Source organism: Empidonax traillii, unplaced genomic scaffold, assembly GCF_003031625.1.
Source record: "Empidonax traillii isolate 1590-97213 ecotype Southwest subspecies unplaced genomic scaffold, ASM303162v1 scaffold388:size1278207, whole genome shotgun sequence".
Taxonomy (NCBI): domain Eukaryota; kingdom Metazoa; phylum Chordata; class Aves; order Passeriformes; family Tyrannidae; genus Empidonax; species Empidonax traillii.
This window is the reverse complement of record NW_020955581.1, coordinates 1,048,261-1,070,806: the sequence shown is the minus strand read 5'-3', so window position 1 is coordinate 1,070,806 and position 22,546 is coordinate 1,048,261. Positions and strand designations below refer to the sequence as shown.

General features: G+C 39.5%; 1 protein-coding gene across 29 annotated transcripts in view; it reads left to right on the top strand.

The window, feature by feature from the left end:
* Nucleotides 1–22,546, top strand: part of NRCAM (neuronal cell adhesion molecule) — a 151,613-nt gene that overhangs the window by 52,505 nt on the left and 76,562 nt on the right. Inside the window, exon 2 of one of the 29 annotated variants that reach the window (XM_027893385.1) lies at nucleotides 14,780–14,884. The exons of the other annotated variants lie outside the window; for them this stretch is intronic. The gene's annotated coding sequence lies outside the window, so the exon portion shown is untranslated. The remainder of the gene's footprint in view (nucleotides 1–14,779; nucleotides 14,885–22,546) is intronic. 29 annotated transcript variants of the gene reach the window in all.

Here is a 22,546-nt window from a genome sequence, read left to right as displayed (position 1 = left end):
CCTTTTGTTTCATTGTTGACAATTATTTACTTTCTGAAGGTTTTAAACTGAGACTCTGACATAATTTCAGTAACCAAAAAAAAATATTTTAGTAACCTAATGTTCCTCTCCACTGTCTTTCTTATGTTGTGTCATCATTTGAACCTTGCTAACTTGAAATATAACGCACATAGTCAATTTAGGGGACCTACCAAGAATGGATGAACTCTGTAAGAGAGGCTGAATAACTGTAGTAGTTGAAATTGTCAAAGAAAAACATTTTGAAATATCAAACATTTTGAGTTGTAGTGCCTATATCGCTAGATCCACTAATTATCTGAATATCCCAGTTCTTCAGAGTATTGCGCCAGTGGGACTTCGGATTCCACTGAGAATGATGCAAACTTCTACCTCTTGTATATGACTGTATTTTGCTCAGTAAACTTTGTCCAGTCAAAAATTGATTTTTATGACTGGAGGGCAACTCTGCCCTCCTCACTGACTGTGGAAAGATGAATTAAGTATTACAGGCTGTTCCCTCTGGAGTCTCTCAGGACTGTTCTACACTTGAAAGTTTTGTTGGCAATTTACTGGGCAATTAAATTCTCAGGAAGTACTTCAAAGGAAAATGGATGTTTGGCTGGCAGGAATGAATGTTTTCCAGCCAAGAAAAAAGAAAAATGTTGCAAGGAAGATTTAAATCTTGTAGGTATATTTTAAATAACCTACTGCCAACTGTCATGTCTGTTCAGCTCAAATGTATTCAGACAAGTTTCCCCAGTCCACCATGTGAAATGGTAGGTCTCAGGCCACAAAGATTTTTCAAGGTATCGAAGCTCCTTCACCTCTAGAACAGCAGCCTGCAGACGGATGACGTGCTTCCACCCATTAATGTCTTTCAAGTAATTATAAAGGTTATGAAGTAGAGCCATACATTGAGTGATGGTATGGAATAGCACTCATTCAAGGCAGTTTTAGTTGCCTTGGAGTGTTTGCAGAGCCCTTGAGAATCAGAAAACTTCAGTTCATGCAAATTAATTGAATTAAGTTTCTTACCATATTTTTAAACATTTTTTTCACTATATTTCTCAATATATGATCGATTCAGTTAGCGTAGTGCTTGCTGTTGAAAGAATAGAGACAGTAGTTTGTTCTTTTGCAGAACTTTGGGATCTTTTCCAGAACAATGAGATGTTTGAGGAATGTGGGAAAGTGACATGCTCATGAATTCTATTAATTGATATTAAATTCTGGAAACACACGAAATATTCATGCAGCCTGCAGATGTTAAAAGTGGTTGTGGGATTTATTGAGAATCATAAGAGTTATTTTTCTATGCTAACATTTGAATCTTGTTTCTTTCCTTGCACCCAAAACAGTTCCCCAAAACAGTATCTGGTGTGAAATAAAATTGTGATTCTCAACATTTTCACCTGTATGCTGCTATCACCTTTTATTTTACTTCATAAGTAAAATATTTAGCTGAAGGTTTTATAAAACCAATTTGCTCACTACAGAAGTATACTTTGTTTAATCAGTTGAAAATTTACGCAAGCCTAGAAGAACTGATGGGGCATGTTTTTTGATTCATTTTTTGGCATCAATGCAGAAAAGTGATTAACAACTTTTGCCTATCTATCAGGGAACTGGATCCACACCTGTTCTTTTTAAAACCAAAATAGTCCTTTCAGGATATTTGATGCTTGTTCACTGGTATCAAAAAAGTAAGTAATGGAAAGGATTTGGGGAGCTTGATTCTTCGTCTTGCTGTCCCAAAAATCACACAGGTAACCTGTACAAAGTTGCAGGAGAATTTGTCTCTGGTGCAAGATATTTTTCTTTGATGTAACTGTTTTCCTTAAAGGTCCAAGGAGAATGCTTAGGTGTTCCAAGTACCTTGTAACAGGATCTACTCTTTGTCAAGTGGGACAGAGCACTCTTAAGGACCAGAAATACCTTCCACAAAACATCAACTAATATATCAGAGTATGGGTTCCTAATAGAGGGCAGCCCTACACAAGAAGATACCTGGACTTTGATAGACAGTGTACACCTTATTATTAATGCTTCTTTGCTGCAGATATTTCAAAGAAGCAGATTTTATTTAGGTTTTCTTGGTGGCAGAATGACCCAGCTTATGGAATAATAGAAACTCCTGAGACTCTCATGATTAGGGCCTTCTGCTAGCTTACACATGAAATGCAGAAAGCCTACCATAGAGGTTTCCTTCTATCCGTAGTTGCATGAGCACTGGAACAGGCTTCTCAGGGAAGTGGTCACATCACCAAGCCTGGCAGAGTTCAAAAAGCATTTGTAAAATGCTCTCAGGCACGTGGTTTGATTCTTGGGACTGTCCTGTACAGCCAGAAGCTGGACTTGATGATCCTTGTGGGTCCCTTCCAACTCAGCATATTCTGTGATTCTACCACAGTAATGTGCAAAATGTTGCTGCATCCTTCTTCCATACTCAAAGCTATGGTATTATTACTGCACAACAGGTTTGCAGCTCTATTTTCTGGTTTCTTGCTGCTGTAACAGTACTTTGAACTCTAGGGGAGAAAGAATTTTAAAAATGTCAGTAGTTTCTGTTTCTTGGGATAGGTATTTTCTCACTGGAATTGCTAGATATCATGGATAATGTGCACAAATGTGTTTTTCATATTCAATGTAATAGGGGACATGGGTGCTCAAAACCAAGTATGTGAATTATTCTTCTTATGGTCTTCAGTGCTGGGAAACCTGTGTCTATTTTTGGTTTTGTGTCCAAGGTGTTCAAGTGGGATCTTGTGGCTTGCGCATACAGTATTTGATATTCTCAGCTTGTTCATTGTTGAGTTATTGCATATCCCTGAGTCACATAGGATCTGGTGAGGACTGACCTAACCAGTCAAGAACAAAATTTTCTTGGAAAAGTACAAATAAATAAATATACAAACACCGAGTTTCAGATTGTAACAGCAAATGTTACTGCATCCATGATTCTTCTTGCTCATCTCTTCTTACAAATGTTCATCTCTTTTCCTCCCCCTGTTGCTCAGTGGAGGGTTCTGCTGTAGGTCTTGCCTTCAGGGAACCTTCAAGAAGAGATGTCGTACAGAGAACTGAGCATATGAGAGAAAGGTTATGGAGAACACAGGCTTAGGGCACAAACAGACTGTAAGGGCAATATGTGGGGTGTGCATTTGTACCTTGACAGGTGTCAGCACCTATCTCTGTTATGCCTGCAGTTACCATCCTTGTCTGTTCAGTACAATAACTGCATATGACATGTTGTGTCTGACAGTAGCTTCTCTGTGGAGTCTGTGAGATGTGGTTGGCACAGCACCCTTGTTCTCAGGTACTGTTGCACCCTGTGTTCTTCTCATAGACCTCAGGAAAGCAGATTACTTTATCTGTGCTTTTCTCCTGAATTTAAATCACATTAGTTCAGCATAAGTTCCATTTTGTTTCCAGGAGGAACCCATATTGCACCAGAGTGTGTAGCTCTTTTGATACTTGTACTTACCCAGGTTTGGTTATTTGGTTCGGATGCATTGATATCAAATTGAACTTAGCAGCAGAATTCCTATTGACATTACTAAGTTAGGATATAATTCATTACCATTGGGTGTCTGTGTTGGGATTGCATTCATAGTGGTATATGAAAACTGATGGAATTAGATTCAGAATATGTAATTTACTTCTCTAGTTTATTTCTGTGAAGCTCTTTACATCTGTACTAGTCTATAGGTAGGAAGATCCATACAAAGATGACTATGCTTTTTTTCAACTTAATTAATTTGAAAGGAGACTGGCCATGACAGGATATGAAAAACTTTCTGTGATATGGTGTATGCTGGTTTGGGCTTGGGTAGAGTTAATTTTCTTCACAGTGGCTGGTATGGGGCTGGGTTTTAAATTTGTGCTGAACACAGTGATGATAACAGAGGTGTTTTTATTATTGTTGAGCAGTGCTTACACAGAGCCAAGGCCTTTTCTTCTTTCTGTACTGGCATGCTGGTGAGGAGACTAGGGGTGCATGGAAGGCTGGGAGGAGACACAGCTGGGACAGGTGTGACCCAAACTGACCGAAGGGATATTCCATACCATATAACATCATGTTCAGTATATAAAGTGGGGAGGAAAAGAAGGAAGAGGGAAGACATTTGGAGTGATGGTGTTTCTCTTCCCAAGTATACGCTATGAATGATGGAACCCTCATCAGAGATGGCTGAGCACCTGCCTGCCCATGTGTAAGGTAAAACACGTAGGTATTCTTCCCAAGAATGCCAAGGCAGTGGAATGATAGAAAAAAAAGTTTATTTCAGATGGAAGGACCACCTTTTAATGATGCTGCACACACCAGGCCCCCAGGGGAAAAAGGCAAGTTCCCGCCCTCTCAGGGCCTCTTTATTCTCTCTGTTTCTCCCCCACCTTCACAAGGCCTATGTACATGTGTGTTAGGGCTTTCTCTCTCCTCTCAAGTATTGTAGAGAGAGGCTGAGAACTTCTCTTGCTATGCAGGGGACGAAAGCATTGAAACTGCCTTTGAGGAAGAGTTACATTTAGGAAGAAAGCCTCCCTAGCAAAAACTGATTTCCTAGCTTTCCCATTACCAATTCTTCTGAAAATGAAACTATCCCTAAACCATGGGAAGCAGTGAATTCATTCCTTGTTTTGCTTTGCATGGCTTTTGCTTTCCCTATTAAACTGTCTTTATCTCAAGATACAAGTTTTCTGGCTTTTGCACTTCCAATCCTCTCCCCAGTCCTACCAGTAAGGGAGTGAGTAAGTGGCTGTGAGGGGCTTGGCTACTGGCTGGGGTTAAATGACAACACAGTGACTTTTTGTACAGCAAATACACTTGGCCTTTATTTGGGTATTACCACTAGGCAGCAGTTATGAAGCCTTTAACTTCTATGATGCCGTAATTCTTCACCATCCATTTAAGATAGAAAATAGCTGAAGGAGCACAACATCCAGTGTCGATAAAGATTGCTTTCTAACGTGTGACTTCTCAGATTAGGTGTAGTCAGATGGGTGTTCTTCCAACAGCTGAACGGGCAAAAGGTCTTACAGCTTATCAGCTTGCCCGATTTTCTCCCTGCTGATGGGTATTGCCTTCCCATGACAGCCAACTAAGTAATTAATTTGATATTTTACTTGTTTAATCTTGTTAATTCCTTTGTTAATTGACCCAGTTGGAAGAGGACAGTTATCTATAACCTTACAGAACGGCAGTATGGTAGTGATAAATTTAAAATGGGCACAGCCTTATAGAGGTGGACCAGAAGCCAGTCTAACTTGATGAAGAGTAAGGGATGGTGTTGCCAAGTGCTTTTGTGGAACCTCGCCTAGCACGTATGAGTCTAAGGATAGAAAATTAAAAGTTTTGGCCAAAAACTTATTGGGCAGAGGCCGGAAGAAGGACCTCAGTTTTGAAGACAGCTGAGGTAAAATCTCACTGACCCTATAATGTGGTAAGTGAAGTACTAGATTGAGCTGCATGGGCACTATCAACAGAGAGGAAAAATGCTTACAGTATCACTTTACATTCACTTGGGATCAGTATTAGAATAGTATAAAGTAGTAGATGATGTCAAATTTCTAATTAAACACCAGGGATTGCATTCCCTCTTTTGCAAAAGGTGAAATCTAAAATTTGTGATATGGAAATTCCCCAGTTAGGCCTTTTTCTGCAACCCTTGTAAGTCATTTGTGAAATGGAAAAACTACTACATTTGCAGAAGCATCTATGGAACATCTAAGTTGTCAAGCTTTTAATAAATGGTTAATCTATATAGGATTTGTGAAATCCAAAGCAGAAACATTGTTAAATAATGCATGCTGAAGAATACATAATCTCGTATTTATTCCACAGAGGCTTTTGGTTTTGTTTTGGATTTCATGAGCTCTCATGGGCCTTCTAAAATTTAGCAGAAGTGAGTACTGTAATAGTTCAATAATGTAATCTGTCTGGCATCAGGAGCCCTCTTTTGAGGTAGCTAAGTGTCTTTTGAAATGTGATGTGGTCCTGTAATGTTGTAAAACTCTCTGACTTCACCAGAGGGTAAACGACTGAGTATCAGCAGTTTGTAAAGCCTTTTAATACTGCTGGAAGAATAGATAATGACAGTGTACAGTACTAGAACAAAACAATAAAGACTGGATATACAAATGTTGATGGCCACTTAGTTTCTGAAATAATTACCGTTCATGTGGTTTTAGCTTTTACAGCTTTGCAGTATGAATTCTTGTTGTTAGATTTCTGTGAAGTGTTATTCAGGAAACACATTTCTTGAAGAAAACTGTCAAATGTTTAGCCACAGAAAGCGAAAACAGTTCTTTGAAACCTGTCATCTATTCATCTGTCTGTATACTTACTAGTTTTTGAAATGCCATCAAAGCAGCCATGAATTAAAAAAGAAAAATTGTATCTTTCTTGTGTTAAGATATAAAGAAGAAAGATATAAGAGTGATATAAGAAGAAATTGAATATTCTGCCTGGCAAAATACAGTAAAAATAGAATCTGTGGATTATTCACAAAATACCTTTTCTTTTGTAATTGCTTTAAAGCAAATCATGACTGCCTAGAACAAGGATGGACAGACTCTCTGGGAACAATAGAAAGTCCCTTTTTTGTCCACCTGCTGCTGCATTCTCTCAGTCAAATGGGAATAGGAAAGGCTCTGTCTACTCTCAGTGCCAGAGGATTGCATTCACCTCTGTACAAAAGGTGTACTTGCCATCAAGAAACGTTAATGTGCTTTCCATTGCATTCTGTAGTCAATAAAAAGATTGTGTGTAAATTAATTTTGAATTTCTGAGTAGAGCACCTTTAAACCTACAATGACCGTAGTACAAAACTTCTGTGAAAGTTCTTGTGCCCACTGACATACTTCTATTATTGTAAGTAATGCAGTTGGTACTTCTTTCATGCCTTTAGAGTACAAAATGAATGGTTTTTTATTGTTATCAGATAAAGCTGCTCGATGCTGATAGACTTACTTAGCTGCTTCAGTGTGTCTTGACAAAGCTAAACAGAGCTAAATGCTTCTCCACTCAGAAATATTTTTCCCCAGAGAAACCTCCAAACAAATAAAGTATTCCTACAAATTTGAAAAAATGGTAGCTGGCATGTGTGTACCCACTCACACAGGTAAGAATGAAATCTGTGGAAGACGATAGGGCTAAAAGGGAGGGAGAAGCTTTGACAGAGCCTAAAAAGTGTCACTGTGTGGCCTGGGCAAAGTGGAGGCAGTGAACTGCTCGGTCAGGGTGCTGGCTGAAAAGGCCATGAAGCTTTGAGCACAAAAATAGCATTGGATTTGCTTTTGAAAGAATGTCACATTAGACTCTCATAGGTGAATGAAATACGTTTTTAAAATCTCCTTTTTGGAATAGCCTACACAGTGGGATGCCTCTTGGCCAGGAGTCATGTCAGAAGCAGTATTTCTCTTCTTTTACTGTATTGACAGTGCTTTGAGAGTTTCTTTTTTTTCTTCCCTAAAGAACACCAACAGTTGATATGAAATTAGTAGCCAGAACCTCTTGCAAATCTTTATTCCCCTCCGAGTTTTTCTTTAACATGATACACAGTTTAATAACTGATTATTTAGCAAAAATAAAGTTCTGATATAGGTCTATGAGTTCTAATGGAGAATGTTGGATTCATTCTTCATCTGTGTCGTGTTCCAGAGTATTATATTAACCTAACAGATGTTCTGTTAATGACTGACTTTATCTGCAAGCCTTTTCCATAAATACCTTAAATGTGATTTTTCAGATTCCTTTTTAATAGCTACTTTGACTTTTAGGTAACTAAAAGATATCATTTGCAAACTAGTGTGCAAATGGAAAAGCTTGGTTGTGCCAGGTATGTTTAAGTTGCAGTGAGCACAGAAACTGCACCATCAGGGTGCTTTTTTGTAGGAGTAAATTCATCAGGGCAATAAGTTTTGATTAAATTGAGAAATATGGCCCTAATTTGTTATAGAGCAGACTAAACATTATTTTAATATGTGTATGTCTGTGTATGTAAATATATCTACACACATATATTACTAATTCTATAAATAGATAATGTTAGTAAATTTGTATATACAATAATTTTCGTGGAATTACAGAATGGTTTGGTTTGGAAGGGACCTTAAAGCTCATATAGTTTCAACCCCCCTGCCATGGTCAGGGATACCTTTCACAAGACCAGGTTGCTCCAAGTCCCATCCACTCTGGCCTAGAGCACTTCAGGAATGGGACATCCACAATTTGTCTGGACAACCCATTCCAGTGCCTCACCACCCTCCCAGTAAAGAATTTCTTCCTAATATCCAATCTAAACCTACCCACTTTGAGTTGAAAGACATTCCCTCTTGTCCTATCACTACTTGCTCTTGTAAAGAGTCCCTCTCCGACTGTTATAGGCCCTCTTTAGGGATACTTCTGGGTCTCTCCAGACCCTTCTCTTCTCCAGGCTGAACTACCCAGATTCTCTCAGATGGTCTTCACAGGAGAGGTGTTCCAGCCCTCTTACTGTCTTTCAGGCCCTCCTCTGGACTTGCTCCAACAGGTCCACATCTTTCTTATGCTGGAAATCCCAGAGCTGGATGCAGTATGCCAGGTGGGGTCTCATGAGGGCAGAGTAGAGAGGGAGAATCTCTTCCCTTGACCTGCTGGCCATGCCTTTTTGGTTGTAACGCAGGACATGTTCGGCTTTCTGGACTAAAGTGCACATTGCATGTTGCCAGATCATGTTGAGCTTCTTATCAGCTAAAACCCCATTTCCTTCTCCTTAAGTCTGCTCTTAATCCACTCTTTGCCCAATCTGTATTTGTATTTGGGGATTGCCCTGTTCCAGGTGCAAGACCTTGCACTTGCCTTCTTGAACTTAATGAGGTTCACACAGGCCCACCTCTCAAGCCTGTAAAGGTCCCTCTGGATGGCATCCCTTCCCTCCAGCATGTCGACTGCAGTACACAGGTTGGCAACATTGGAAAACTTCATGAAGGGTCTGCTCCATCCCGCTGTCCATCTTGCCAACAAAGATGTTAAACAGTGCCAGTCCCAGTGCCAACCCCTGAAGAACACCAGTCATCACTGTTCACTACTTGGACATCGACTCATTGACTGCAACTCTTGGAGTGTGACCATCCAGACAATTCCTTATCCCCTGAGTGGTCCATCCATCAAATTAATTTCTCTCCAGTGTAGGGACAAGGATGTCATGTGGGACAGTGTTAAATGCTTTGCTAGAGTCCAGGCAGATGATGCCAGTTGCTCTTCCCTTATCCATCCTGTCGTAGAAGGCCACCAGATTTGCCAGGCACAGTTTGCTATTAGTGAATACATGTTGACTTTCACCAGTTACCTCCTTGTGCCTTAGCATTGTTTCCAGGAGGTTCTGCACTCCATGATCTTGCCAAGCGCTGAAGTGAGACTGACCAGCCTGGGAGTTATGTTACGCAGTTTCCAGTCAGTGGGAACTTAATGGGATTGCCATGGCTTAGTCATAATTTTTCTACTTTTAGAAATAAAAGCCTTCAAATATAAAATATATGCTATTTATAAAATACATCCTGTTGAATATATGTGAAGGATGGTACTATGTTAGAATTATTTTGCTGGAGACTGCATACGTTGGTATATGGTAGTTGCCTATACTTTATGAATTATGTTTTTCTTGATAAACCAAATACACTAATCTATTCAAGTAAGATCTAAAAGGTTGGTGAATATAAAAATCAGGGAAAGCCAATAAAGGTTTGACATTCCTTTTTACATGACTTACAGAGTTTGCAGAATGTAGCACTTCTCTTCAGAATAAAAAATTCACATATCTAACAGCCTACACTAGGAACAATGCTGCAACTCATTAGGAAGAAATACAAGGACATGTTTTGAATCATAAAGATAGGAAAATGAAATGACGGGTTTTTTATTAAAATGTTCAGTGAAATTTATGAATGCATCTGTCATCTTGTGAAATATGTCTGAGACATTGTGAGAGAAGAGTCAGTACGACTTTACAGGCTGCTGTGCTCTTGTGATACAGACATGTGAAAAGAAGGGTGTGAGGGCAGGAGATCCAATTCTGTTCTCTTCTTGCCCTTGTGTGTTAGAAGAGATTCCACTGAGGTTAGTGCAATTCCCTGCCTGTGAAATGACATAAAAAAGTAGAACTCAATTTGAGTTAGTGTTCTTGTTAACTGGATTGCAACATCTGGAGTCTGTTTTCTATGAGGTAGAAATTTTAGTGCAGGATTTCTAATGGTAGGAGGACTCTAGGATTGTTTGCTTATGGCATCCTGTAGTTGAATGTATTTAAACCTGAATATGTTACCATCTAGAAGGAAATAGGATATATCCAAAGAGTTTCCTTTCATGAGGCAAAGAGAGGAACATTCAAAGCCTTTGAATGTTAAAACCCCATCTCTCTTGCTGATCATGAAAAAAGGCAGGAGGAACTAAAAAAAGAGATATGAGATTAGGTAGATAAATTCTGAATTATTACTTACATGATCTGAAGCTATCAAAACCTATTCTGCACTTAATTAACTGTCTGATAGGTAGGGAGAACTTAGCATCCCTTCCCATTGTTAAGTTAGCCTCTTGGTGGGCAGCTGCTTACAGGCTAACCCTGTGTGGTACTTTATCCAATGTCTTGTCCTGAACATGTGAAAAAGTGTTAAAGATATTTTGAAGTTGCTGAACATGAGACAAGGACTCTAGCAAGTTATCTCAAAATAAAATGTATCTCTTGTTTTTCGATAATTAAAAGCATTAAATGACTGAATGGTGTAAGGTCCTATTAAAGTCAGGAAATGAGATGCTATAGTGACAAGTAGCTTAAAAAGAAAGTATCACTGTTAATCACAAAGACATGAAGGAATTCTGTCCTTTCTGAAGGTCATGGAAAAGAATGTCTGAATAAAAGTCATTCAGAATAATCAGCTGTTCAAAATACTGGACAGCCGATTAGTCTGAATGAAAAAGCCAAGTATAAATGAAATTTGAAGACTGACAAGAGTTCCTTGGGAAAAAGCAGTAAGTTTGCAATTCTAAGAAGTTCTTTCGAATTGCAAAGTAGGTGAAAATACAGCCTATTTGGGAGGCTGTCTTTGAGGAACATATTTTAACCTTTATGTAGTTGGTAGTGATTTGAAAAATTATAATGAATGCTGTTGACTCACCGTTCATTGAGTCAAACAGAGTAAGTCAGAAATACTAGGATCTTTATTTGATTTTTTAAATTATTGTTTTTGGAAAAAAACAACTGTGCATAAATACTTGTTTTCAGGTGTTTGACTCTACTTTTGAAATAAATTTGCTTGGCTTTGCAGAGGTTTCCTCACCAGTGCTGAAGTAGGGAGGAACAGAGTCAGCTTAGAGTGATGGCAATATTTTGGTATTACATTCATCTCACTCAGATCCATGAAAACTGAGGCTACAGTTTCATACGATGCTTTGTTTAGTATCTGGCTGTCATCCAGAAGAGAGAGAGTTCCTTTGGGGAAATCTCTGTCATGTCAGAACCTAATCATTTCTTGCAGCTGTTTGCTTTCTCTTGGATCAATGAAGTGATGTAGGTCACTGGGGATGCCACAATTCTTAAATGTGAGGAAAGAGGGCAGGAATTTTTGGTGAGGAACAAAAGAGCTCAGCACCTCTCCATATCTTCTTGACAGCTACTTGTCTTTAGATCAGAACAAATCTAGTGTGAAAACCCACCCTTAAATATAAGTACCAACTTTTCCATTTAAGTAAAAGGCAATGTTGGAGAGAACTCTGGTCTACTCTCGCAAAAAAAAGTCATCATTCTAGTTTCTATGAATGTTTTTTTTTTCATACCTGCAGTTATGTAGGATATATGGAGGATTAAGTACTGCAAAGTACCTTCTAGTAAAGTACTTCAATGATCAGGAGACTGCAGTGATTGCTGGCAGTTAAAGGGGAAACTACTTTTCTAACCTGGCCCTTAAAGCTTTTATAGTAGTAAAAACTGATTTTATACAAAAAATTGTATAGCTAAGTCCATTTTTACACAGCAGTCAAGTAAGTTCAGGTTTAATTGTATTTATTTCCTCAGCTCAGATTTTTATTGGGGGCTTTTTTGGTGCGGGTGTCTTGACTTAAATACATTAAAATGGTTGTTAAAAGAGTATTTTAACTATACTTCTGTCCTTTTTAAATCTTCGAGCCTTTCCTTCCTCTTTCAGCTTTCCCCATGACATTCAATATCTCTGCTAAACCAGTGTAGTGACTTAGGTAAACTTCCTCTGATTAAACATGTGAGAAAGCATGTTTGAAGTTGAGAGTTCTCTGTCATGCCAACTGTTGGCTTTATGTCTGGAAATTCTGGTTTTTGACATTAAACAAAAGGTATATCATACTTTTCCCAGCATATACTGATGTGAATACATCAAGCAACTTTACAAACAGTCATTAGATTATCAGTCCTTGTGGAAAAAAAAAGGAATGTGGTTTAATTAAGCAGAAATTTATTATCTTACCTGGCAACTACCCAGCAGAAAGCATTCTATGTCAAAATGCATTTAATTTGTTGGACCCAGCCTAATGCTGGGAACTCGCTATCAAGATTAAAGAAGACTGAGAAAAGATCTTACTTCATCTTTACCTCCTCCATGATTTTGTGAAAGATGTTTCCAGGTGATTCCTTTTTTACAGCAACCGGCTCCTGTTACAGAATGAATGATGAAGTGAAAAATGAGACATGAGTTTGAATGCAGAGATCCCGGTGATGCACTGTGGAAAGCTGTAACATTTTTAAAACAATGATAAGGATACAAACAGGTTTGTTGCCTTTGTGTTTCACTCATGTTTCAAATGTGAGAAAACCAAATCACCTTAAGATGTGAGACACAGACTCTTTCCCTTTTCTGCTGTTCAGGGTTATACGAAAAGTATTCCTATGCTCTGCTGGAAAACCCTAAATATGTTGATGCCTGTTTTCCACTTTTTTACTCTGGGAAAAGGAAGCTTGCAAGAGTTTCTTTGATCGTTGTCTGGTGATTGCTTCACAGGTAATCAATGTGACATAACCCCTTTCATAAATTTGATCCAATTCCATCTAAATTACAGTGCAAAAGTTTGGTCCAGGATCTCAAATGACAAAAAAATCCCCAAAACACAAAACCCAACCAAACAAAAACCCCACTGCAGAAAAAAAACAAAATAAAACAAAGACCAACCAACAAAACAAAACAACGAATAAAAAAAGACCCTAAACAAACCAAACCCACAAAAGGTAGAAAACCTCAACACACCCTGCCCTCCCCTACCCATCCTTAGGACTTATCTCTTTAACAAAAAACATTGTTTTCATGCACTTGGAGATGAAAGTCCATTTGCCACTTTAAATTTGGCTCTGACAGGGAGTGAAGATATTAATTTCACAGTAAATATTGCCTGGGCAATTTGAACCTGAATTGTGGAATATAGTTATGAAATTGTGGAATATAGTTATGGTCTAGAAACTGGTAAACTACTTCCCAAATCACTGGAGTCAAACAGCTTGAGTCAAGTTCCTGCTAAGCAAGGAAGGGATGAAGGTTTGGAAAGGGGCTGCCCTAATTTTGCTGCCTGGATTTGCCAGCCAGTCTCAGCTATTGCATCTGTTCTCTGTGAGAGGGTATTAATAATTTAGTATTTTATTGTTCTGACAGTAACAAAAGTTATGTCTCAAACCCTCTCTTTCACTATGAGGTAGACTGTTCTTATTCAAAGTCTGATTAAGGTTTTTTTCCTTTGATGGGCTTTATTTGCCAGACTGGATGTGGCACTTAGTGCCATGGTCTAGTAACCACGGTGGTGTTGGATCAAAGATTGGACTTGGTGATCTTGGAGGTCTTTTCCAACCTGGTTGATTCTATGATTCTTCCCTTCTTCTTCATCAATAGCTACACTCTCAGCAGTATGGAGAATAGACTGGTGGTGCCTGGCTATCTCACAGCTGTTGTGAAGGAAGAAAAGGCAGCCCCTGTTTGTCTTTGAGATGGAATGAAGCTTAGGAGAAATCAGGGTAAGGGAGGGAGAGGTGCAGTGCACTCAGTACTGCTTTTCCATTTTAAAAGGAGGTACTCCAGCTTTGTAGTATACTCACACAGTGGCTCTGTGAAGCATTTCCAAGGAGCCCTACTTCAGGCTTCAACTTCTTCCCTTAGAAAATATGGAAAATTTGGTAAGACATCCCCATTTCCACAAGTCTTGCTTTCCAGAAGTACTGCTTTGAGATATGTTATTCTTTTGAGCAAATCTGAATTGGGAATTAAAGCTGTGGAGCCCTAGGGAATAATGCCTGAAGGGAAGTTAAAGGTGAGACTGAAAACCAGGCTGTTTTCAAAGATGTAAGAACAGAGGATCCGAAATTAGTTTCTTCCCTGTGGTGACGCAGTTTCTACATGTCCTTACAGACCCAATTAAATAACATTTGATTAAAATGAATACAACAAAGCACAATTTTAAGTGGTAGTAAGTCTCTGGATAAATTGAAAAACCACCAAAATTTAATTATATATTAAAGATTAAAGAGTACTTTCTGGTCTTAGTTATATTACAGTTTCTCTGGTGTATAAGCAGTAAGGCAATTTAATGTCAAATTAAAAATCCTTGGACAACAACATCTCTCTAAATTCAAATTAGTATGTCTGAGAAAATAATTTTGGCCTTTCATGTTGATTTATAGCAACTTTTGATTCTTTAAAAATGTGTTGAAATCCAGAACAGAGTTGTGCTAATACAACTGTAACACCTGCAGGTGTGGCTTGAGAGTTGAATGAGCAGTCCTTTGTATTTTCTTTGAAGGATCAATATTTCAAGATGTGCGAAGCAGAAGGGTCTGACTGACAGGCTGCCTTGATACACTGTTATACTAACTATGACTGGATTGACTGAAAATTGCCTCAAAGAGTAAGATAATTTATAAAAACTGTAAAGCATAGCCAAGTGTTTGAAGTAATCAAAGCTAATTAGGATTTTTTTTTTTGCACTTTTTAAATGTCTTGCCTTTGTTGTCATAGTTTCTTGAAGGTTTTCCCTCTGAAATGTTCGTATTTTATACTGCATTTGCATGGAAAAAATGCATTAGGTGTTACAACTATGCAAAAAAATTAGAACTGGCAAAATTTAATGAAAAAATTTCTAATAATTGTACTGTGAGAACTTACTGTTAGTTTACCCATGTTATTGGAGAAAAATTTGGTTTTCATTTTTTGTCTGTGTCTAAAAATTTGGTAAACAACTCAGTAAAAAAAAAAAAAGGTAGTTTGGAAAGAAAGTGGATGCATAATTATAAAACAGTGACTTTTCTTGAGAATAAGAATTCAATTTAGTGCTACCTTGTTTCCTTGCCTAGACATATTACCGTAAAATGAGCTATTTTTAATTTTGAATCATTAGATGGAGTCATTCTCTACTGTGGATAAAGTAGTAGGCTTATTAGTCTGCTAGTAAAAGTTTACAGTCTGGTTTACAGGTTGTGTGCTGAAGTGCTTTTTCAGTACTATCAGTAGAATTTCAGAACAATTCTTTTTGTAGTTCTTTGGGATTTTGTATTGCATTTTCCTCTTCCAATGCTATTTTTCCCTTTACCTTGAAGAATCTTTCTTTAATTCAAATTTAAGTGTTAATTTTGGGGGGGAATGTCATATATGCTTAAAATAGTACTTGTATAATGAGAAAACAGACTATTCGACAGAGTACTTTGAATGGAAGAGTTTTTCCTCATCCATTGGTGTGACATCACAGAACTTCACTGAGCTTAATTTAAACAGGAAAAAAATTACTGTTCTTGCAATGTGTGGCATTTAGATTTGAGATTTAGATATAACAGATAAATTTGTTTTAAAAAGTCAAAGAAAACAGTAGTGAACATGGCAGTGTGAAAGAAATTTCTTTTATCTCCTAGGTGGTCATGTGAATGTGAAATTCATATGATTCTGTGAACAATGTAAATTTTTGCATCAAAGTGTAATGTCTACTTACATAATAGATATGAAGTCCTGGGTAAGATTTTTTTGTTTCATTAATGAATAGCATACTCATATCAAAAAAAAAAAAAAAAGCAGGGAAAGCTATTTCCCAGTTAGGGAAAAAAATGGATTAACTTCTTGATGAATAAATGAGCTTTTTTTACCCTAAAGGTTTGAATTAATGATTTGTATAAAAAAAGCTCACTCAGGCTCTAGTTATTTGCTTTGTCCTATGCTGCTTGCTTAAATTGCACCTGAAATTGTTATTTCAGTGGTGTAAGTGCCTCCTCTGATTCTTTTAAACAGAAAATTGAAAATCTTCTTAACATATAAAATGTATTTAAAATGAAAGGGCAATAGCATGCAAATGTAGGTTAGCACAGCTCATTTCGGTTTCAGTTTGATAATGATGTTTTAAACTCTGTTACAAGTGCAAGATTTATTGTGAGAATTAGGCTGCAGGGTTTTATTTTTGATACATTAAAATAAAAAATACATTCAATTAAAAAACCATTAATCCTTTAACATCATAATAGCAGAGACATTTTTCACATTTACATAAATGTGAAACACATAAAAATAAGTCCTTATCTTTTTGAATAGGTTCTCTTTTTTTGGTCTTTAATAGTGCAGATACAAGGAAATGGCTGGGGAACAGAGATTTAACAGAATCAGCTGTAGTAAAGTTTATAGAATAAATTTTAATCAAGACAAGTTCAGATGAAGCCAGTGGCAGATTTGGTTAAATAACACCAGCAAAATGAAGGATAAATCCTAGAAAGATGAATTTTAGTACATTATATTTGTTATTTGAAGTTATCCCACTAAAATAACATAAAAACATTGGGTCTCTCCATGTGGACAGATGCAGTAAAACTGGCTAAAATCATGTAGTTTGTTTTAAAGGAGAAGAAAAATATAATAATAAAAGGAATGAACATGGTAGTTGTGCATAACAGCAGACTCCAGGCAGAGAAGTAATAACAGCTGCAATGCTGGTTCATCCAAAAAGTTATCTATGCATCCAAGGCACTTTTCCTGCTCTAAACTAAAAATGTTCAATTTTATAAAATCGTAGAGTTGTAGAATGGATTAGGTTGGAAAAGACCTCTAAGATCATTGCAGTCCAGCTGTTAACCCAGCACGGCCAAGTCCCACACTAAATCATGTCCCGAAGTGCCACATCCACATGTCTTTTAAATACCTCCAGGAATGGTGACTCAGCCACTTCCTTGGGCAATCTGTTCCAGTGCTTCACCACCCCTTCAGTGAATAAATTTTTCCTAATATTCAATTTTCCTAATATTCCCCTGGCGAACCTTGAGGCCATTTCCTCTTGTCCTTTTACTTGGGAGAAGAGAACAACTCCCACCTTGCTACCACCTCCTATCAGATAGAAGTAGAGAAGATAAGAGATGAGGTCTCCCCTGAGCCTCCTCCAGGCTAAACACCCTCAGCTCCCTCAGTGAGCTCCAGGCCCTTTACCAGCTCCATTGCCCTTCTCTGAACTTGCTCCAGCACCTCAATGCCCTTCTTGTCTTGAGGGGACCAAAACTGAACACAGGATTTGAGGTGTGGCCTCACTAGTACAGGGACTTCCCTAGCCAACCAGCACCCCCAGGTCCTTTTCCACTGGGCAACTTTCCAGCCACTCTGCTCCAAGCTTGCAGCTCTGCATGGGGTCAGTGTGACCCAAGCAGGACCCAGCACTTTGCCTTGTTGAGCCTCATGCAATTATCCTAATCAGCCCACTGATCCAGCCTGTCCAGATCCCTCTGCAGACCCTTCCTACCCTCCAGCAGATCAACCCTCCCACCCAGCTTGGTGTTGTCTGTGAACTGACTGAGAGTGCGCTTGATCCCCTCATCCAGGTCATCGATAATGAACAGGACAAGCCCCAGTACTGAGTCCTGGGAAACACCACTGGTGACCAGCTGCCCACATTCAGTAGCACCACTCACCACTACTCTCAGTGGCTGGCCATCCAGCCAGGTTTTTTAGACAGTGAAGAGTATGCCCATCCAAACCATGAGAAGACAGTTCCTTCAGGATAATGCTGTGGTAAACAGTGCCAAAGGCTTTACCGAGGTCCAGGTAGACGATATCCTCAGCCTTTCCCTCATCCACTTAGCGGGTGACAGAAGGAGCTCAAGTTAGTCAAGCAGGACTGGCCTTTCCTAAACCCATACTGGCTGGGCCTGATCTCTTGGTTGTCCTGTGCATGCCGTGTGATGGCACTCAAGAGGTCAGGCTGACAGGCCTGTAGTTCTCCAGAACCTATTTCTGGCCCTTCTTGTAAATGGACATCACAAATTGTAACCTGCAGTCAGCTGGGACCATCTGAGTTAGCCAGGACTGCTGATAAGTGATGGAAAGTGGCTTGGGGAACACTACCACCAGCTCCCTCAGATCATTAGGTGGATCTCATCCAGCCCCATAGACCTGTGTGTGTCTAAGTGGTGTAGCAGGTCTCTGACCATTTCCTCTTGGGGTATAGGGGCTTCATTCTGCTCCTTTCCTGTCTCCCAGCTCAGGGGGGCTGGGTACATGGAGAATATCCAGTGTTACTATTAAAGACTGACGCAAAGAAGGTATTAAATACCTCAACCTTTTCCTCATCCTTTGTCACTATGCTTCCCCCCCAACATCCAATAAAGGACTAGGATTCTCCTTGGCCCTCCTTTTGTTTCTGATGTATTTATAGAAACATTTTTTATTGTCTTTTATGGCAGTAGCCTCATTAAGTTGTCACTGGGCTTTAGCCCTTCTAATTTTCTCTCTGCCTAACCTTGTGTTACCTATGCAATCCCACCAATATGCCTCCCCCTTCTTCCAAAGGTCGTAAATTCTCATTTTTATCCTGAGTTCAAGCCAAAGATCTCTGTTCAGCCAGACTGGTCTTCCCTGCCCGCTCATATTTTGGCATGGGTTTAATGTCCACTATCAATAGAATTGACTATGGAGAGCTTTATAAGAAGTAGAATACCCATGATATGTACTTCAGAGTGAGAGGTCAGGATGGTAACAGTCCTGGCAATCTATGCTGAAATCTCTCTATTTTCAAGTTAATATCATGTTAAGTACTTTCAATTTCTCTACATCTGACCTAATGTATAAGAACTTTTAATATGCAATTCTAACCTTTATGTCTTTAAGTATGTGCACACTTTCCTTCTTGCCTTTCCCCTTCCAAGAGGTAGTATTTATCTGATACCTTCTCAATCTTATCACAGCATTTTGCTTCAAGAGTTGGCTGTCCCACTATTTCACCTTCTTCTCCCCTCAACTCCAAGCTCAGAGAAGTGTCTATCCTGTCCTCTCTCTAGACCAGTCTGCCACCTCACAGAGGACCAACGCTGTTGTTAATATATGTAGGTGGAAGACAGTGCACCCAGACACCTCTATGCCTTACTCAAGGACCACGGGAGAAAACTTGGCAGAATTTACGTGTGTTGTAGTGGTGATGAGCTCCCTGTGTGAGGTCTTGAGGGCAAACATCAAGTCTTCTTTTCTTTCTCAGGTGCCAAGTAAATAATCACTAATTGATGGCAACAGGCAGTGAGGTTGTGCCATTGTTCACAGCGTGCTTGTACCATTGGTCACAGATGCCCTGTACATCCTGTCAGGCCTTGTCTTGCTGTATACTACAGCTTAAAGTTTCCACAATGTCCACAACAGCTTGTGTATTCAGAGAGCTGGAAGATCTACAAGTTATTATAAGGAAAAAAAAAAAAAAAAGGAAATAATCAGAGAATGGGTAGAGTTAGAAGTGGTCATCTGGTCCAACCTCCCTGCTCAAGCAGGGTCATCCTGGAGCACATGACACAGAATTGCATCCAGATGGTTCTTGAATATATCCAGTGAGGGAGATTCCGCAACCTCTCCAGGCAATCTCTTCCAGTGTGCAGTCACACACACAGTATAGAAGTTCTTCCTCATGTTCACGTGGAACTTTCTGTGCATCAGTTTCTACCTATTGCCTTGTGTCCTATTTCTTGGCACCACAAAGAAGAGCCTGGCTCCATCCTCTTGACACCCCCTGCAGATACACTGATGAGGTCCCCTCTCAGTCATCTCTTCTCAAGGCTGAACCCAACTCTCTCAGCCTTTCCACATAAGAGAAATGCTCCAATCCCTTAACCATGTTTGTTGCTCTCCACTGGACCTGCTCCAGGAGCTCCGTGTTTCTCCTTTATTGAGGAGCCCAGAACTGAACACAGCACTCCAGGTGCAGACTCACTAGGGATGAGTGGAGGAGCAATGAAAAAAAAAAAACCAAACAAAGGCAGCAGGGAAAAAAAGAGAACTTGAATGCCAACCTTCACTGCTTTATCTATAGAACTGAGGTGTCCAGCTGCAGCAGTCAGGTTTTATGAAGGTGATGAAATTAATTAGCGCTTTGTGAGTTGTTAGGAAGTATTTGAGAGTGAGGAGGAACTAGAGATACTCATATAAAGAAGGGATAAATCCAGAAAATGTTAAAATATGCGAGTTCTTTCTGACAGTTGTTAAGGCAGCAGTCATCCCTGCACATATGATCCTCAGCAGCATTCCCGAGCATGGTGACCTGGTTATGAAATGTAGCACAACATTGGTGATATCTGCAAGTTTTAAGGAGTTATTTCACTTGCTTAGGTCTCACAGAATTCTTCTAGGAACGGTGACAGCATGAATTAGTGTTGTTTAAAGCAGGAACCAACCTGATATGCACAGCTATAATCATTGTGAAGATTATCAGCTCTCACTTTTAGAGAGAAAGACAGGAATATTTCTATAGTGTTGAAGTGTTTGTATCTGAGCTCTCAGTTCATTTCAGTTTTTAATGGTGGGAAGACACTGCAAGCTAACAGATGTAATTGTAACTACTTTAACAGAATTAATTAAAATTAAAAAAGCAACATGCTTTTACCTGTTCAATAGATGTTGCACATAGGTGGCTAGACCCCAACCCCCATCTCCGAAAATGTACCCAAGGCAGCTAGCAGAGTTTGTACAGTTTGTTCTTTCGGCACTGTTTACCCTCCTTTGTTCATGTACTTGTTAGGTTTTATATCTGACAGAATGCCTTAGTCCTCAGTTTCTGGCACTGTCCCTATTCTGAGTGACCTCCTCTTTAGCATAACTATTCTGGCATTTCATGCTAATATTAGTGGTTTCTGCTCCACTTCCCAAAGGGAGGAGTTGCCCTGTCTGTGAATCAGATTCTGCTCTTTTTCACAGTATGCTTTTCACAAGAATATCTCCAGGATTTTGGCACTTCTGGACAGTCAGTGCTTTTGGGGTTAGCTGTGGGGATGCAAAGAAGGTAATTACCCAGAGTAGTACAGAATATATTACTCATGCTCTGAATTCTGGTGAGTGGGAAAAAATCAGAAAAAAAAGGAAAAAAATATCTGTTTATCGTATTTCCTGGGTAAAGAAATTAGCATTTCAGGGAGCATTTCAGCTGAGTATCCCCTTTGCATATTTACAAGGAACAAACTGTAGTCATTGAATCGGGAGTCTTCACACAGGATGATGGTGCGTTTTCCTTCTGTCTACTCCGCAGTTTTCCTTCAGGTTCTGTTTGTACACCATGGTGTGTCTGTCATAGCAGTCTGATAATAGGATATTTTTTCTCATAAGCACTGAGGCCAAGTGACCTCACCTGCTTCTCGTACAGCTTCCCCTCAAACCCCTTCACCATCTTTGTTTGTTACCCTCTTTCAGAGGCTCTATAAGACCTTAATATCCTTCTTATATTGTGGTGCCCAAAACTGCCCACAATATTCAAGGTGAGGCTGCAGAGCGGGACAATCCCTTCCCTAGACTGGCTGATGATGCTTTGCCTGATGCAACCAAGACACGGTTGGCCCTCCTGACTGCCAGGGCACTGCTGACTTATATTCAACTTACCATTGGCCAGGACCCCCAGATCCCTTTCCATGGCACTATTTTTCAGCATCTCAGTCCCCAGTTTGTATGTACATCCAGGGTTGCCCCATCCCAGGTGTAAAACCTGGTACTTTCCCTTATTGAACTTCATATGGTTGGTGATTGCCCAGTCCTCTTATTTGTCAAGGTCTCTTTGCAGGGCCTTCCTGCCTTTGAGGGAGTCAACAGCTCCTCTCAGTTTTGCGTTATCTGTAAACCTACTTAGTATTCCTTCCAGTTCTGCATCCAAGGGCCCAAGATGAAGCCCTGTGGAACCCCACTAGTGACAGGTCACCCGTCTGATGTCACCACATTCACTATTACCCTCTGCACTCAACCCATGAGGCAGTTGCTCACCCATCACCTGATGTGTTTATCCATCTGTGTGCTAGACAGTTTGTCCAGAAGGATCCTGTGAGAGACAGTATCAAAAACTTTACTGAAATCTAAAAAGATTACATCAGCTGGCTTCCCTCGATCAGCTAGGTGGGTTACCTTGTCATAAAAGGAAATCAGGTTGGAGAAGCAGGACTTTCCTCTCATGAAGCCTTGCTGGCTGTGACTGATGACTGCATTGTCTTTCAGATGATTTTCAGTACCTTTCAGAATAACCTTCTCCTTAATTTTACCACACACTGAAGTGTGTTGGACAGGCCTGTAGTTTTGGGGTCCTCCTTCTTGCTCTTCT